General features: G+C 40.6%; 1 long non-coding RNA gene across 2 annotated transcripts in view; it reads left to right on the top strand.

Moving 5' to 3' along the window:
- The window catches only part of LOC111194509 (uncharacterized), a 61,875-nt gene that overhangs the window by 21,817 nt on the left and 21,261 nt on the right, over nucleotides 1–18,797 (top strand). Inside the window, exon 4 of one of the 2 annotated variants that reach the window (XR_002651110.2) lies at nucleotides 807–1,469. The exons of the other annotated variant lie outside the window; for it this stretch is intronic. This is a non-coding gene — a long non-coding RNA (uncharacterized LOC111194509). Of the gene's footprint in view, nucleotides 1–806; nucleotides 1,470–18,797 lie in introns of those variants that run through there. 2 annotated transcript variants of the gene reach the window in all.

The following is an 18,797-nucleotide window of genomic DNA, read 5'->3' as shown; positions in this document are numbered from 1 at the left end:
TGCCCACACAGCTTGTGAAATGGCTGTCTCATCCATCTTGGCACCCACCATTATGCATCGCTCCACCTCCAGTAATTCATGTTACCTTGTCATTAGCATTCTGACTAGTGTTCAGCCTCACTCACAAGATAGCACCTTACAACTTATACCAGTGTGTGCATTCCTAAGCCTAACTCCCCTGTATTAAGACTTCATTCAGACTTCAACTTGAGGCATAACAAGCTGGTCTTCAGCAATGTTTGGTATTTGCCTTCATCCAACACAATTTGTCTGGTAATTAACTGATGAGTTGAATCAGGTGTGGTAGGGCAACTACCAAACTTTGCTGGCTACCTGACTTAGAGTAAGTCTCAGAAACTTCACTTAGCCTACATAAAACTAGATGGGCAGATTATACGTTTGAACAGCCTGCTGTTTCTCTGGTTAGAGACTAAAGATGTTGAGATTAGAAAGGTAGCATTAGTCATTGGTGGTTTTCTGAAGTATGAGTGAGTAATCTTTTCTCCTAACTGTCAGTATAACCAACATACTCATGTGGCTGATTTCAGTGTCCAACTGGAAACACTGAAAACCCACTGAAAAACTGAAAACCCACTGAATTCTGAATCTTATTGAATCTGCACATATTTCACATACTCTAAAATGTGTTTTTGAATGTTTTCACAATGTCAATGAACATTTTGCTTAGAATATATGTGATATACTGGAATTAAAAAAGAATATACAAGTAAAAAGTAGCAAGGAACCTTTTGGAATTGCATGGTTTTCTGCGTAACTTAGTTTCTGTGTTTCTGTCTGTCACTCAGGATTGTTTCTTTACCTCGTTGGTAAGTCTCTGTTGAGCTTTTGGGGTCGTTTACACTGGCTGCCCAAAAGGACACTTGCAGATGCCAAAAGAACACCTGAAGATGCCCAAAAAGACACTTGGTGATCTCCAAAAAGACCATGGAGATGCCCAAAGGTACACTTGGAGATGCCCAAAAGGCCCTGTAGATGCCCAAAAAGACATTTTGAAATGCCCAAAAGGACACTTAGTGATCTCAAAAATGACCGTGGAGATGCCCAAAAGGACGCTTGGAGATGCCCAATAAGACACTTGGAGATGCCAAAAATGACACTTGGAGATCTCCCAAAAGACCCCGTAGATGCCCAAAAGGACACTGGGACATGCCTAAACAGACACTTGGAGATGCCAAAAAAGACACTGGGAAATCTCCAAAAGGACACTTGGAGACGCCCAAAAGCACAATTGAAGATGCCCAAAATGACACTTGGAGATCAACAAAAGGACCATGAGGATGACCACAAGGACACTTGGAGATGCCCAAAAAAACACTTGGAGATCTCCCAAAGGACCCTGGAGATGCCCAAAATGACATTTGGAGAAGCCCAAAAAGACACTTGGAGATCACCAAAAGAACACTTGGCGAAGCCCAAAAGGACACTTGGCGATGGCGAAAAGGACACTTGGCGATGCCCAAAAGGAAACTTTGAGATCTCCAAAAGGACCCTGGAGATGCCCAAAAAGACCTTGGAGATGCCCAAAAGGACACTTGGCGATGCCCAAAAGGACACTTGGCGATGCCCAAAAGGACACTTGGCGATGCCCAAAAGGAAACTTTGAGATCTCCAAAAGGACCCTGGAGATGCCCAAAAAGACCTTGGAGATGCCCAAAAGGACACTTGGAGATGCCCAAAAGGACTCTTGGAGATGCCCAAAAGGACACTTGGAGATGCCCAAAAGGACACTTGGAGATGTCCACAGGGACACTTGGAGATCTCCACAAGGACACCTGGAGATCTCCAAAAGGACCCTGGAGATGCCCAAAATTATTCTTGGAGATGCCCAAAAGGACACTTGGAGATCTCCGAAAGGACCCTGGAGATGCCCAAAGGGACACTTGTAGATGCCCAAAAGGACACTTGGAGATGCCCAAAAGCTCACTTGGAGATGCCCAAAAGGACACTTGGAGATGCCCAATAAGACACTTGGAGATGCCAAAAATGACACTTGGAGATGCCAAAAATGTGACACTTGGAGATTCCAAAAATGACACCTGGAGATCTCCAAAAGGACCCTAGAGATGCCCAATAGGACACTTGGAGATGCCCAAAAGCTCACTTGGAGATGCCCAAAAGGACACTTGGAGATGCCCAAAAGGACACTTGGAGATGCCTAAAAAGACACTTGGAGATGCCCAAAAGGACACTTGGAGATGCCCAATAAGACACTTGGAGATGCCAAAAATGACACTTGGAGATGCCAAAAATGTGACACTTGGAGATGCCAAAAATGTGACACTTGGAGATTCCAAAAATGACACCTGGAGATCTCCAAAAGGACCCTAGAGATGCCCAATAGGACACTTGGAGATGCCCAAAAACTCACTTGGAGATGCCCAAAAAGACACTTGGAGATGCCCACAAGGACCCTGGAGATGCCAAAAATGTGACACTTGGAGATTCCAAAAATGACAGCTGGAGATCTCCAAAAGGACCCTAGAGATGCCCAATAGGACACTTGGAGATGCTCAAAAGGCCCCTGGAGATGCCCAAACGGACACTTGGCGATGCCCAAAAGGACACTTGGCGATGCCCAAAAGGACACTTGGGGATGCCCAAAATAACAATTGGAGATCTCCAAAATGACCCTGGAGATGCCCAAAAGCTCACTTAGAGATGCCCAAAAGGACACTTGGAGATGCCCAAAAAGACACTTGGCGATGCCCACAAAGACCCTGGAGATGCCTAAAGGGACACTTGGAGATCTCCAAAATGACCCTGGAGATGCCCAAACGGACACTTGGAGATCTCTAAAAGGACACTTGGAGATGCCAAAAGGGCACTTGGAGATGCCCAAAAGGACACTTGGAGATCTCCAAAAGGACCCTGGAGATGCCCAATAAGACACTTGGAGATGCCCAATAAGACACTTGGAGATGCCCAAAAACACACTTGGAGATGCCCAAATTGACACTTGGAGATGCCCAGAATGACACTTGGAGATGCCCAAAAGGACACTTGGAGATGCCCAAAAGGACACTTGGAGATCTCCACAAGGACACCTAGAGATCTCCAAAAAGACCCTGGAGATGCCTAAAGGGACACTTGGAGATGCCCAAAATTATTCTTGGAGATGCCCAAAAGGACACTTGGAGATCTCCGAAAGGACCCTGGAGATGCCCAAAGGGACACTTGGAGATGCCCAAAATGACTCTTGGAGATGCCTAGAATGACACTTGGAGATCTCCAAAAGGACCCTGGAGATGCCCAAAAGGACACTTGGCGGTGCCCAAAAGGACACTTGGAGATGCCCAAAATGACAGTTAGAGATCTCCAAATGGACCCTGGAGATGCTCAAAAGCTCACTTGGAGATGCCCAAAAGGACACTTACACTTGGAGATGCCTAAAAAGACACTTGGAGATGCCCACAAGGACCCTGGAGATGCCAAAAATGTGACACTTGGAGATTCCAAAAATGACACCTGGAGATCTCCAAAAGGACCCTGGAGATGCCCAATAGGACACTTGGAGATGCCCAAAATATCCCTGGAGATGCCCAAACGGACACTTGGGGATGCCCAAAAGGACACTTGGGGATGCCCAAAATGACAGTTGGAGATCTCCAAAAGGACCCTGGAGATGACCAAAAGCTCACTTGGAGATGCCCAAAAGCTCACTTAGAGATGCCCAAAAGGACACTTGGAGATGCCCACAAGGACCCTGGAGATGCCTAAAGGGACACTTGCAGATCTCCAAAAGGACCCTGGAGATGCCCAAAGGGACACTTGGAGATCTCCAAAAGGACCCTGGAGATGCCCAAACGGACACTTGGCGATGCCCAAAAGGACACTTGGAGATCTCTAAAAAGATCCGGGAGATGCCCAAAAGGACACTTGGAGATCTCTAAAAGGACACTTGGAGATGCCAAAAGGGCACTTGGAGATGCCAAAAGGACACTTGGAGATCTCTAAAAGGACACTTGGAGATGCCAAAAGGGCACTTGGAGATGCCAAAAGGGCCCTCGGAGATGCCAAAAGGGCACTTGGAGATGCCCAAAAGGACACTTGGAGATCTCCAAAAGGACCCTGGAGATGCCCAATAAGACACTTGGAGATGCCCAAAAACACACTTGGAGATGCCCAGAATGACACTTGGAGATGCCCAAAAGGAGACTTGGCGATGCCCAAAAGGACACTTGGCGATGCCCAAAAGGACACTTGGAGATGCCCAAATTGACACTTGGAGATGCACAAAATGACACTTGGAGATCTCCAAACAGACACTTGGAGATCTCTAAAAGGACACTTGGAGATCTCTAAAAGGACACTTGGAGATGCCCAAAAGGACACTTGGAGATCTCCAAAAGGACACTTGGAGATCTCCAAAAGGACCCTGGAGATGCCCAAAAGCTCACTTGGAGATCTCCAAAAGGACACTTGGCGATGCCCAAAAGGACACTTGGAGATGCCCAAAAGGACACTTGGAGATGCCCAAATTGACACTTGGAGATGCCCAAACAGACACTTGGAGATCTCTAAAAGGACACTTGGCGATGCCCAAAAGGACACTTGGCGATGCCCAAAAGGACACTTGGAGATGCCCAAATTGACACTTGGAGATGCCCAAAATGACACTTGGAGATCTCCAAACAGATGCCCAAAAGGACCCTGGAGATGCCCAAAAGCTCACTTGGAGATGCCCAAAAGGACCCTGGATATGCTCAATAGGACACTCGGAGATGCCCAGAAGAACATTTGGAGATGCCCAAAAGGACACTTGGATATGCCCAAAAACACACTTGGAGATGCCCAGAATGACACTTGGAGATCTCCAAAAGGACCCTGGAGATGCCCAAAAGGACACTTGGCGATGCCCAAAAGGACACTTGGAGATCTCTGAAAGGATCCTGGAGATGCCCAAAAGGACACTTGGAGATGCCCAAAATGATACGTGGATATGCCCAAAAGGACCCTGTAGATACCCAAAATGCCACTTTGGGCTCTCCAAAATCACACTTGGAGATGCCCAAAAGAACATTTGGAGATGCCCAAAAGGACACATGGAGATGCCCAAAATGACACCTGGAGATGCCAAAAAAGGACACTTGGAGATGCCAAGTGGGCTGTCTTTATGTAATTTTTGTTAATGTATATAAAATGAGCCAGTTCTGGAAATTTTATAATTGGTATTTTTTTTAACAGTGTGGTTTTGGTATTCCAAATCAAAGTAAATGTTCTTTTTAATTTTTTATCTTTACCTTAATATCCAAGAAACCTGAAATAATATAATTTAAAAGATATATGGACAGTTTAAGACATGGTTCATAAGCAAAATATAGGTCTGGTACTGAGCATTAGTGACTCTGTAAGTCTAAGTTGTTTGTCACTTTGTGTCTAAATTGCCGTTGTTCCTAAACTCTTTTTCTTTTTAATAATTACCGCTTCCAGCTGATGGGGCAGTATTTAAGGGGGAAGATATTTCACTTGACCAACTGACCTGTTGCGGCAGAGCCATCTTTTGCAGTGCCACACTGGAAGTGCACACTGTGTGCTTAATTTCATACACTCCAGTTTCATTGCAATGTAACTGGATATATATGAAATAATATCATATATGAAAAGTTACTTTATTTCAGTAATGTTGATAATTATGGCTTACAGCCAATGAAAACTCAAAAATCAGTGTCTCAGAAAATTGGAATATTATAAAAGACCAATTTGTACTTTTGGCAATGTGCCAAGTCCTGCTGGAAAATGAAATCCACATCTCCATAAAAGTTGTCAGCAGAAGGAAGCATCAAGTGCTGTAAGAGATTCTGGGAAAACACTGCACTGACTTTGGACTTGATATAATACAATGGAGCAACACCAGCAGATGACATGACTCTCCAAACCATCACTGACCAGCAGTAAACTTTACTTTTCATTTTTAAATCAAGGGAGCAGAGTCTGGAGGAAGAGTGGAGAAACACACAGTCCAAGCTGCTTGAGGTCTAGTGTAAAGTGTCCGCAATCAATGATTGTTTGTAGAGTCATGTCATTAGCTGGTGTTGATCCACTGTGTTATATTAAGTCCAAAATCAATGCAGTGTTTTCCCGGAAAATCTTGCAGCACTTCCATTTTTTTTATAGATGCGGATTTCATTTTCCAGCAGGATTTTGCACACTGCTCACCCTGCCAAAAGTTATAATTGGTCTTATATAATATTCAAATTTTCTAAGACACTGATTCCTGGGCTTTTATTGGCTGTAAGCCATAATCATCAACGATCAAAGAAATTGACACTTAAAATTTCCTTCTTTGTGTAAAACATCTATATAATATATGTTTCACATTCTGAATGACATTTCAATGATGATCAAATTTTTTGTCAGCATAATGTATTTGTTTTCTGAAGGCCTAGAAAGCTTTGAGAGGTTCCCTTGGTTCAAAACACAAATATAGCCTAGTTGTAAAGGCCTTTAACATTTTGGAGCCAACATTAAGAAAGTTACAGACACAACAAATCCTGAATGTAAGTGCTTCATGAAACCAGCAGAGGGCAACACAGTACCACTCAAGATCCGTTTGTTGCGTTGCAATCTGTCACATGATGCCTTCCCTCAGTTTAAGTAGTGGTGTGTAATGTGTCTAAGAACAGAACCTTGACTGTTGAGAAAAGCCTTCTGTTGATTATTACAGAATGTTCAGAGGAAAAAAAAGTCCAAAAGGAAACAGAACGTCTGGGCCCTGGTTAGTTCACATTCTGGAAGCATGAACGCAATGCGAACAAGATTGTGTTTACTTCTGCTATGAGTGATGGGAGAGCAGACCAAACAGCGTAGTTCAGAGTCATTGAGAGTCATGGAGCACATCCAGATAAAACATTACCGCTGCTTTGCTGTTTTTCTTCTCTTCAGAAGTCGGGAAAGAACTTAAAAAAAACACAATGGTGTAAAACCATGTTGGTTTAGAACTAAATCTGATGCTCCTTAAAAGTACAAATGGAGTTCTTGAGCCACTGAGGAAAAACAATGGCTGAGGTGGTGGATTGGCGGGAAATGAAAGAGGCACTTTGTCCAAAACCACAAAAGTCCAGTATGGAACATTTTTCCTCTGTTGTCATTTTTCTTCATGAAATACTATTTTTGAATTATTATATTAACTTAAAAAAAGAAATGGTAGTTTAACTGTTAAGGTCATAAAGAAGATGTCAACTTAAAATCTTTTTTAGACATTATATATATATATATATATATATATAATTATTATTATTTTTTTTAATGATATGAACTCTTCCAGTGATGACCATAAATAAGCTTTCCTTTTGAGGGAAAAAAAGTTTTTTTTTATTTGAACAACGAATCAGTATTATTTAATTCGTAAAGGCAATTACAATAAAGTAACTACAAACAAAATAATTGATTCTCCTAAAAAGGAGGAATGCTTGATGTTAGGTTATTCATTGGAAGGGTTTGTTTTGCTCAACAATTGTTTTGATAAAATGTGACATTGGATTTGGCCTTTTTGGAAAATAACAACCTCTGATACATTTTCTCAAGCTTTTAATTCCCAAACAGTTGAAATACCCTAACCTGTGTTTATTAAATTGTTCTGGCCAGTACAAACAGATCTGCCAGATTTTTTTTAGTTTCTCAAACATACACTGAATCAGGGGTTCTTAACTTTTTGCAACTCAAGGCCCACTTTACCAGGAATACTTTAATTTGCTGTTTAAAACCTGATACAGCACAACCATCAACTTCACAATTTCCTGTAAACATGAAGCCTAGTGTTGGATACTTACTGCTCTATGAATTTATTGTTTTGGTTTGGATTTATGCTTGCGCTTTTCTCTGTTCTTTTTGTCTGCGATAAAGTGGTACTTGTAGAAGATCCAGCTTCAGGGTCTTTTGTGGTCAAAACCCTGTTTTTAACCATTTATCCATGATATGTAAAACTTATACCACAGGACAATCACTTCACCCAGACTCTCAGTAAAAATGCAATTGATCTGCTAGCTTGCTCTGCCTGCCATGTGTCTGTACTAGTGCTGGGCGGTATGACCAAAAATATATATAAGTATTTTTCAAGATTGTCACTGTTTCACAGTATATCACAGAATTAATTAATTAATTAATTAATTTATTTATTTATGTATTTATTTATTGCATGACTGGGAGTACATATAAAACACTAAGGCTTTAAATTAAGGCTCTGATTACTGCTGGGTTTTACATTATCCCACAAAATTACACTATTTGAAGAAATCAGACTTCTCTAAGCAGAAAAAACAGCTGAAGAATGCTAACAATAGACCTTATAAAGAGATACGCCATCAACTTTAATACGGCTTCCTTTTTAAAAATTAAATGTTTTAAACAGTCCAGTAAATAGACCAAAAATACTCAAAAGCTCTATTGCACAAGTTAGACACAAGTTTAATATCAATTTATAATATGTTATTATTGAAGTCATTAGAGGCATTACAGTATTAAAAACAGCCACAATTTCCTTCTTTCACTTACATTAACAAATACATTAAACTGAGTGTACATTAAAAATATCCTTTAAGATACTGAATTAATACATTTAAAAGGGCTAGAGTTACTGCTCTTGAAGCTTTTTGCACCTCACATTCAGAGTTTTATCTATTTTGCTGAGTAAAAGATTCTGTATTCAGGATCGATTCTGAGCTTGTCTGGGGGACGGGAGAAACATTTTCTGAGCTATTTTACTAGGATAAAATCACTCATACAGTGAGGAAGAGCAACAGGAGCTCTTCAGATAAAATAATGTCATTTTTATCAGTCAGGACAGAGCTAGACAAGCATTTGACTCCACAGAGCTGAGCTACCATTACTCCAGTGTGTTAGTTTGTTATGCTAACTGGCTAGCCCCCTTTCGGTACCTCTATAGCTGACAACACCACTGTAAAATAAAAAAAAAATAAAATAAAACTTCAATCGTTTTCCTTAGTGTGATTTTTAAGTCAGAGGAGCAAAAAATATTGAATTGCACTGTAAACTTAAAACCAAATATGTAATGATCAAACATTTTTAGTTGTTACCTCAAATGAACAAAAAGATAGTCCTGTGCCCACTATATTGATTTGACTTATGTATAATGTTTTGGACACAACATGTTTTTAGTTGATCTTAAAGCGTAGGTAGCAAACCATACAGTACAGATTTTGTAGAACGTTAATTCGGCCAATTGAAAATATAAAGTGAAATTGTAAGTTGGTGAGCCTTAATATTTTATTTTTTTGTACATATGAAACAAATTATCTGACCTAAAGATTGTAGTTGGCACAACTGGTGGGGTTTTTCTTCAAAACTTGAAGTTTGAATTGGCCTCAAAACTTTCAAATCTAGTGCAGTAAGTTGCCTTCAAATTCTGAGTTTTCTGAGCTTTTTCATTTTCACAGTGTTTCTCTACTGCCCAGGGAAGGCTGTCCATTACATTTTAAAGGAGCTTTGCTGTGAGGATTTTTTGATGATCACTACCCTACCTCACAAATTCCACAAATTCTCCTAAAAAGTATTGAATGAAGCACCATCATTCCATAGAACTCAGATTCACTGCTCCACAGCTCAATATTAGAGGGCTTTATATCCCTCTAGACCTGCCTGGCATCAGATATGGTGCCAATGTAGGTTCATGTTTGTCTGCTTCAGAGCGCTCTTCTGTGTTATTGACTATTTCTCTATAAGCTCTATGTTTGTGCATTTGCATATCTGTGTCAGCAATGGGTGCAGCTCAAAGTACAGTAGCAGGATGCATTTATTTAGATAGATAGCATAATTATTTATTAAATTATTTTTTACATTCATTCAGTTTAAAGAAGAAACAATAACCAGTAATGTTGAAATATTGTAATGGAGTTCTGCTGGATACAGAGCCACTGACTGGAAAAAAAACTTGACTGATTAACTCTAAAATCATTTTTATGTTCATCAAACCAGTTTGAGACAATTTTTTTCCCAAGATATCAATAAAGAGATCAACTATGGTCATAAAATAATGTGCATTGTCATCAACAATATACAAACTGTGCTGCTCAAATGATGATTGGTGTCAACTGCCCAATATATGCAAAGAGAGCATCTAAAATACCAGTAGCCCACCTCCACCAGTCTGGCCTGGGCTGTTTTTTTGACACAATTCAGTTTATGTCCTGTATTGTATTCATGCTATCATCACCCAATTTGAATCCTACCATCTGTGTGATGATCCTCATCAGAAATCCAGGTCTTCAGACCAGCCTTTTTTTCTCCTGTCTTCATCTGCCCAGCTCTGTTGAGTGTGTAGCCACTGCAGCCTCAGCTTTCTGTTATTGGCTGATAGAGGTGGAACCTAAAGAGGAAATTTGGTGTTAGCACTAGTCTATTCTTCTAAAGTTTGTTGTGTTGTTCTGAGTTGATTTACTTTTTATAATTGTAGAGTGGCTATCTAAGTAACTGTAGCCTTTCTATCAACTTTATCTACAGAACTGCTTCTCACTATTCTAATTAAACTCTAGCAACTCTTGAGACAAATAGCCAAGAAGATTAGAAAATCTGCAGAATGATTTATGGCTAATTGTCTTATTTGTTAGACATGCTGGTGCATCATTACTAAATTTTAATTCTACCATCTGTGCGATGATTCTAAGCAGAAATTCAGGTCTTCAGACCAGCTTTTGTTTCTCCAGTCTTCATTTGTCCAGCTCTGTTGAGTTTGTAGCCACTGCAGCCTCAGCTTTCTGTTCTTGGCTGATAGAGGTGGAACCTCAAGAGGACTTCTGGTGTTAGCTCTAGTATATTCTCCTAACGTTTGATGTGTTGTTCTGAGTTTATTTACTTTTCATAATTGTACAATGTGGCTATAGCCTTTCTGTCAACTCCAACTATGCATGCCTCCTGCAGAACTGATTAAACTTTAGCAACTCTTAAGCTAAATGTCCAAGAAGATTAGTAGTTATAGACACAGTAACTTAAAAAAAAATCTGTATATGATGTATGACTAAGTGTCTAATATGTCAGATGTGCTGGGGCATCATCATCCAATTTGAATCCTACCATCTGTGTGATAATCCTGATCAGAAATCCAGGTCTTCAGACCAGCCTTTGTTTCTCCTGTCTTCATTTGTCCAGCTCTGTTGAGTTCGTAGCCACTGCAGCCTCAGCTTTCTGTTCTTGGCTGATATAAGTGGAAGCTGGTGAGAACTTTTGGTGTTAGCTTTAGTGTTTTTTGCTCTTTACAACGGTACAGAGTGGCTATCTGGGTTACTGTAGCATTTCTGCCAGCTCCAATCAGTCTGACCATTATCTACCATTATGTTGGCATCTTTCATTAATAAGGCATTTTCATCTGCAGAATGCTGCTCACCACTCTGATTAAACTCTAGCAACTCTTGAGCTGAAAATCAGTAGTTATAGACAGTAGTTTGATATGTTTGTATCTTTACTTATTTGAAAAAAACCTGCAGAAGGATGTATGACTAAGTGTCTTTTATGTCAGATGTGCCGGTGCAAAGGTACAGTATTTCTGCATATTTATGACGGAAGTGTTCTTTGATTTAAAACACTTGTCTTCACTTGATGAAAGGTTGACTGATATCTTGGCAACATTGCAAAAAAAATTAATGGACAAGATTTTATGCCTTTGGGGTACTTATTGTGCAGTTTCTGCATAATTAACTCTGAAGGTGAGCACTGAGTGCCACAACCATCTTTAGCTGATCAATTATTCATTTTATCCTGGGTTTCAAGATGAACCCTGATGGCTGATAGAGGTTTCAGTATGGCGGGAATTTTATTTGTTTATTTAATATTGTCGGGGGAGCAAGGACATGTCATAGGCGTCCCATTTTAATAATTGAAAAAATGCATTTTAAAAGGCTGCAGCTTGTAGCTTGTAGCTTTTTTGTGTGAGGGTTACAGGGTGTGTTATAAGCGTATAAAGGAAATGACTAATTGTCTTTTGCTTATTTAATAATACTGAACGTTGTTTTGTTGGTTAGAAACTCATACATATTTCACAGTGTGAATTTAAAATGCATCCCTGAGGATTTGGTTAATGACTTGATCAATGTCTGTCATTGATCAAAGTTAGCAGGCGTATGAGAGCTACACTCAGGCTTCATAATGTGCAGACCCTATTGTAGCTTTATCCAGAAGATTCATGTGACTCATACATTTTGCACAAAAGGCAAGGATAGATCATGTGCAAAAGTAGCTACTTAAAAATGAAAGTAGTAACAGGCCTGGTGTTTGTGATAATGCCTGCTAATTATTCCCTCAGCAACGATACAAGCTAGACTCTTTTCAGATTTGACAGGATGTATGAAAGGAAAAACTCAATTTAGCTCTTTTAATCATTAAACATAAAACTTTTTTTAAGTGTGACTCACACATTAAAGGAACAGTAGGTCATTTTATACATTCTGAGAATAGCTTAATGACTTAATGACTAAAAGAACCTCAGTAATAATTATAATTGTTGGGAAAAATGTTGGGACACTGCAGGAAGACTGATTTAAATGGATTAAGTAGGCTTCTTAGCTGCCAATGTTGCAGTGATGTCAGTAACATGTTACTCTCATCTGACATTTTTTTTTTAGTACAGAGTAATCTTACATTACTATTTTCAATCCAGTAATCAGATTAAAGTTACTTATCCAAGTAGCTATTTTGTAATTTTCCTTACTAAAAAGATATGTAAGTATCGTCGCTTTATTGCCGGAACTTACAATGGTTGCTGTTGGCTACAACCACGCCAAAATAACAACACTCACTTCCCGCACTCTCTCCACCTCATGCACACACTCGCACAGCGAGCCCCCCTCTCTCTCCACCTCACACACACATGCAGAGATCCTGTGCTCTCTCGCCCGGCCCCATTTCGCTTTTCCTCAATCACACTGTCTTATACCCTAAACACAACAGTGCATTTTTAAACAGTCAGTAAACACAGAACATTACTGCAGATTCGCTACAGTATATACTGTACTGTGTATCAAGGTTCTTTTTACACTCTGTGTTGGCAATAAAGTGCTACCTAGCTTCAAAAACACAATATCAAATTTTAAGAATTGTTAGGAGTTGCACAGGCACACTTATAAAACAAGTTGCAAAGGTGGAGTGAAGTTTCCAGAAAAAGTGAGTTTTGGCAAAACTGGTTGTCATTTTTATGTTAAGGTGGCAGGTGTGTGTGTGTGTGTGTGTGGCTGGGGGGGGGGGGGGGGGTTGGGGATTGGGGGTTGGGGGTAGGGGTTGTTTGCAGCTGTTGAATGTAACTAATAAAGTAACTTGTAATCTAACCTAGTTACTTTTAAAATCATGTCATCCACAACTGCACTAGCTCTGTCTGCTAGTGGCGGCTGATGGTTCTTGAAGGCGCTGTTCACTGTTGGCTGCCCAGAAGGCCATTGAAGTGCTGAAAGTTGATGTGGCTGACACACTTACCTCTTTTCCACCAACAAAGTGCTGGTGCCGGAGCCAGTTCCTCTAAACCTTTTAAGAACCGGCCCGTGTTTCCACAGCTTGAAGGATTCACTTACCACGTATGTGAATATGGGCGTAAACAGAAGTCGGGGGATGATTTGAAAACAACATGGCGGAATCCGAGCTCCTTTTGCAACTTTTGCTTCTATCCTCGGTGGACCACCCTTTGGCTGCACGTGTCACAGGTTTCTCTGGTTCCAGACCAACAACGGCACCGGCTTTTCTGGCTGAGGACCTGTGATTTTGTGGTGGAAAAGCAAAGAATCGTACGGGAACTTGGCACCAGCACCGGCCCCATGCCGGTGGAAAAGCGCCTTAGGAGGCTCTGGGCGCTGTGGTTTGTATCTGAGCCTAGCTCCTCTGTTGACTCACCAGAAGGTACTTCTGTGCACTGTTCCACCATCTCACCTGCTCTACACCCCTTCTTAGCCTGGTGTATCCTCAGAACCCTGCTGTTCTTGCAGGCCCTTCTGCAGAAGCATGCTACTGCAGAATGCTAATAAAAAAAAAAAAAAGTAATTAGTGTGTGTGACTTTTTTTTTTTGGCCAGGCAGTGTGCATTTATTAACAAATTCCTGTCCACTTGTTGCTATTATGAGTGTATTTCTGAGTGTATGTATATGGATTCAAGGAGATGAAATCTGTTGGTTTAACTTCATTACAGGTCCTCAACCCTATGCTTTGCTTTGCACCGAAATAGGCCTTAAGCTTTCAACACTGAGACCCCATCTGTCAGCTTGTGTCAGCAGATATTAATGGTGATGACAGTCCATCGCATGCACACACACAAACGCGTTCACATATATAGGCACACATACATATACAGTATGGAGGCATTCATATAGTGTGAAGGGGTCAGATTCACAGTTGTCAGGAGTCAAGAGAACGAGAGAGAGCGTGAGAGTGAAAGAGAAAGAGTGAGAGGGGATGAGAGCGAATAAGTTAAAGAACAGAGGTAGAAGAGACTTAATGAAATGTGAGTGCAGCAAGAGTGCCCATGGGGGCCATTAAAAACCGCATGCTTAATTGGTCTGGTTCACTGTGACAGGGCAGGGACTGGAAACTGTTGTTGCCAGGTCATGGTGCTCCTACTCGGTGTGTGTGTGTTTGTGTGTGTGTGTATGCTTTGGTCTGTCTAAGCAAAGGCCTCGCTCTTTAGCTCCCACCCACGCTGCCTGTCAGCCAGTGTGACAGACATGTGTAATTTGTCCAAGCTCAAACAACAAGCAGGGCATAAACGTCACACCCACACACACACACACACATTTGCCTCCCCTACACACACACACACACACACACACAGACTTTTTTCCTTTTCTCCTTATAAATACTAAACCCTCTGTTTCATCACCCTAATAGTTTATGCACCCAAGGCCGTGTACACTTAAATATCTGCTTAACCTTCATTCCATTTAAAATCCTGCCCAAAAGCCAATAAAAGAAAGAACATCTTGAGCTGCAGTGCTGTTTAGGAGCGATTTGTTAGCGGTGGGGTGGCAAACCCAAAATAATGAGCGCAAATGAAAAGGCAGAGAACATAATAATGTGCTAAATTACCAAATGAATTCGTTTAAAATTACGCTGTACAAAGAAAACCCGCTGCTCAATTGACCAGACCGTGCTCCACAAATGAGTTCTTTCAAAGCTAGTGTTGTGAGGTCGGACGAGCTTTAGCTGCAGAACGCTGGCAGAAATCCCATTCAACCTGATGATAAAACGTAACACACAACTCAGTTAGCAAGTGAAATCATCTTACAGTAAATGCAGTTTAGATACAAGATTGTGTATCTAGATGCTGCCTTGCTGAACCCAGAGTTTGGGAACGCAAATCAGCAGGTAGGTAGTGACCAATTGTTTTTGTTTGTGTGTGTGAAAAAGGCAGGGATTCCAGTTCAAAAATTGAGTTTCATCTACAGTAATAATTTTTAAGTTATGTCTTATTTAAAAGAAAAGAAAAAAAGGAGCCATTAAAAGATAGAACATCTTGAACTGCAGTGCTGTTTAGAAGTGATTTGTTAGCGGCGGGGTGGCAAACCCAAAATAATGAGCGCAAATGAAAAGGGAGAGAAAATAATAATGACCTAAATTACCAAATGAATTAATTTAAAATTACTCTGTACAAAGGATACCTGCTGCTTAATTGACCAGATCGGGCTCCACAAATGGTGGTGTTGAGTTCTTTCAAAGCTTGTGTTGTGAGGTCGGATGAGCTTTAGCTGCAGAAAGCTGGCAGAAATCCCATTCAATCTAATGATAGAATGTAACATACAACTTAGTTAGCAAGTAAAAGCCTTTTTAATACATTCTAGATACCAGATTGTGATGCTGCCTTGCTGAAACCCGAGTTTGGGGACACAAAGTCAGCAGACAGGTGACCAGGCAGGGAATTCAGCAGCTGAGTTGAAAAAGTTAAGTTTAAATTTTAAGTAAGATAAAGTGAATTATCTCTGCTTTTATCAAGAAGAAAATACATATGCTCTGACAAGAGAGGGTGCGTTTCATGGCAGTGGTGCTGAATTTGGCACAGCACTGGCAAAGCCACTGAGCAGTGAGTGATGTAAGCGTGCTTGGGCACGGATTGTTTAAACGCAGTGTGAGTGCAGGTCAGCGGGGCAGTGAGGAGGTGGGTCAGAGCATGGTTCACTTGGACTTGAGCTCGGTAGGCATTTAGTGTGAGCACTATCCATGCCCGAGCACAAAACAAGATGACTCTAGTGATGTGACGGTCCTGTAAAAAAACATGTCAGTGTTGCGGTGAATTTAGCACCCCGCCAGAAAAAGCACCCCCTCTTGGGAGCACACTCTATGTCGCTATGTATGTAACCATGATTGAGATAACTGGGACTTGGCATGTATTTCTAAATAAGTTAAAGCAGATTATCTCTGCTTGCTTACGTGCTCCCGAGAGAGGGTACTTTTCATGGCGGGGGTGTTGAATTCGGCACAACACCGGCAAGCCCACTGAGCAGTGAGTAAGGATGTAAGCACGCTCGGGCACAGATTGTTTAAACGCACCGCGAGTGCAGGTCAGTGGAGGAGTGGGGAGGATGAAAAACCATGCTCCAGCACGATTCAACCAAACCGTGCCTAGTGTGACTATACCCTTAGAACCCAGTCATTTTTCCAGTCCAACCTGAGCCCCCTCTTAGCATCAGGTGGGTCCTACCTGAGCCAGCCTTAAGAAACAAGCCCCTCCCCCTCATATAATGGATCAAACCATTTCTAAAATCCCTTTCTACAGGGGGGAGAGTGGCTAGCCTAGTGAGACAAACATGTAAGCATCTAAACATTAAAAAACTGTGACTAGTTACAAAATTGTGACATTTTGGCCTTCATTTGTGAATGTCGACTCTACGGAATTACTCTTCCCTGAGGTAGACGAGGGCCCTTTCATATGTTTTTGCTTGTAAGGATGTTATTAAACCAAGTCTCATTTTAAAAGTCTGCCCATTCCATATTAACCCTTAGAGTCATTGCATTTATGGAGCCAGTCATCCAATCTGTCTAATCCCCTTAGTCACTAATAGCATTCGTCTGATGTAAAAGTGAATATATAATCCCAACTGAAATGACTCAGATATGCAGTATAGTATGTTGAATCACATATCCAAGCCAATTACCTCTCTAAGGTTTTACACTGCGCTGAAATTTGCATAAAACCTTTGCTAGAGGATTTATTTAATCCACAATATAGATTAGGGAGCTAGGTAAGATTTATGGATCCTTGATTTATGGACACATGTACCTAAATAAAGGAAACATACTAATGGAATAGTTTTAGTCATAGGAGAAGCTGTTTCTCTGTTTGCAGGGATAATGATATTAAGTTTTCATATAATCACTTTATCACTGTAGTAAATGCATTAGAATAGATCCAAAACAATTCCTCCATCCAAAAGCATTCCAGATCCGTCAATTTGTAGACAGAAGAATCCCATTAGCTTAGACCACTGGTTGTCAATATACTGTAGGTCAACTGAAGGAACTATGATAGTCATGGGTTTTCTATTAAATCAACTACGTCTTTATTGATTCTGAAAAGCATGTTGGCTTATCTGTTGTCAGCTAAGACATGACCTTCAAGTACAATATCCTGGAACATGTGAAAATTCATGCCACCATTGATTTTGAGACTAACAAGGCCAGGGGAAACAAAATAACATTCTTTTGTCAAAAACTGTACCTTTAAAATCTTGATCTCCTCTTTACTTTTAATAAAAATGAAGACCCCTCAGGTGGTTATTTGAATGATGACAGGAAATTTATACACAGGAACAGCTTAGATTAGGTTGACAGTGTCTGGTCCAGCAGTCTGGTCTAGTACAGTAGGATAAGAGGGGGGCGGATTAAAGGTATGAGGAGACAGGGTGTGGGGGGCTATGGTAATGTTGTGTAATGGGTGTAAGGAGGTTTATTTGTTGTTGAAAGATACTCTCTGGAGAAAAGTAAATAACAATATGAATGGCAAGGAAAAAATTCTAAAATAACATAAATGGTGTAGATCAGGGGTGTCCAAACTACGGCCCGCGGGCCATTTGTGGCCCGTTTCCTTTTTTGGAATGGCCCAAGAGGTATTTTAGAAATAGAATGAAAGTTGGTCCGCTGTTAAGCAGGTTTTTATAATATGAGATTCAAAATTTGAACGCTAGGTGTCAGAAACAGGCCAAAGAGTCGGAGATGGTGCACATTTCTAGCGCAGAAAAAACGGACCAAAAGAGTCTAAAAGCGGAGAAGGTGCGTATTTCTAGCGCAGAAAAACGGGGCAAAAAAGTCTAGAAGCGGAGAGGGTGCTCATTTCTTGCGCAGAAAAACGGGCAAAAGAGTCTAAAAGTTGCCGTAATTAAGGAGTTTAATATTAAGAGACATCATGAAATTAAACATCAATTTGAAAAATCTTAGTTTACACAACACTGTCAAAGATAAAGATAGTAAGTCAAGTAAAATGTTATGTAAATGAAAATAATCAGGAAAAAAGTATTATTTAAAGTGGTATATTTCATTATTTGTTTTACTACAGAGTCTGTGGCCCTTGACTTCAAATATATTTCTCCTTCTGGCCCCCAACAAAAAAAGTTTGGACACCCCTGGTTTAGATGATATTTTAGAACAATGTAAAAGGTGGAGACAACATTTTAAGACAATGTGAATATGCTAAATGAACATAAATGTGGAGAATACTGTAGAATATCGTCAATAGTAGGGTAAACATTTTAGAACAGTGTGACTGGTGAGAAGAATGTTTTATAAAGAAACAATAAATCAAAAAAAGAATGTATAAAAGTAATGTAAGATAGTGTGAATAGTTGGGAGAACACTTCAACATA

Source organism: Astyanax mexicanus, chromosome 4, assembly GCF_023375975.1.
Source record: "Astyanax mexicanus isolate ESR-SI-001 chromosome 4, AstMex3_surface, whole genome shotgun sequence".
NCBI lineage: Eukaryota > Metazoa > Chordata > Actinopteri > Characiformes > Acestrorhamphidae > Astyanax > Astyanax mexicanus.
Note: the sequence above shows the minus strand (reverse complement) of the source record. Positions and strands in the feature narration are given on the sequence as shown.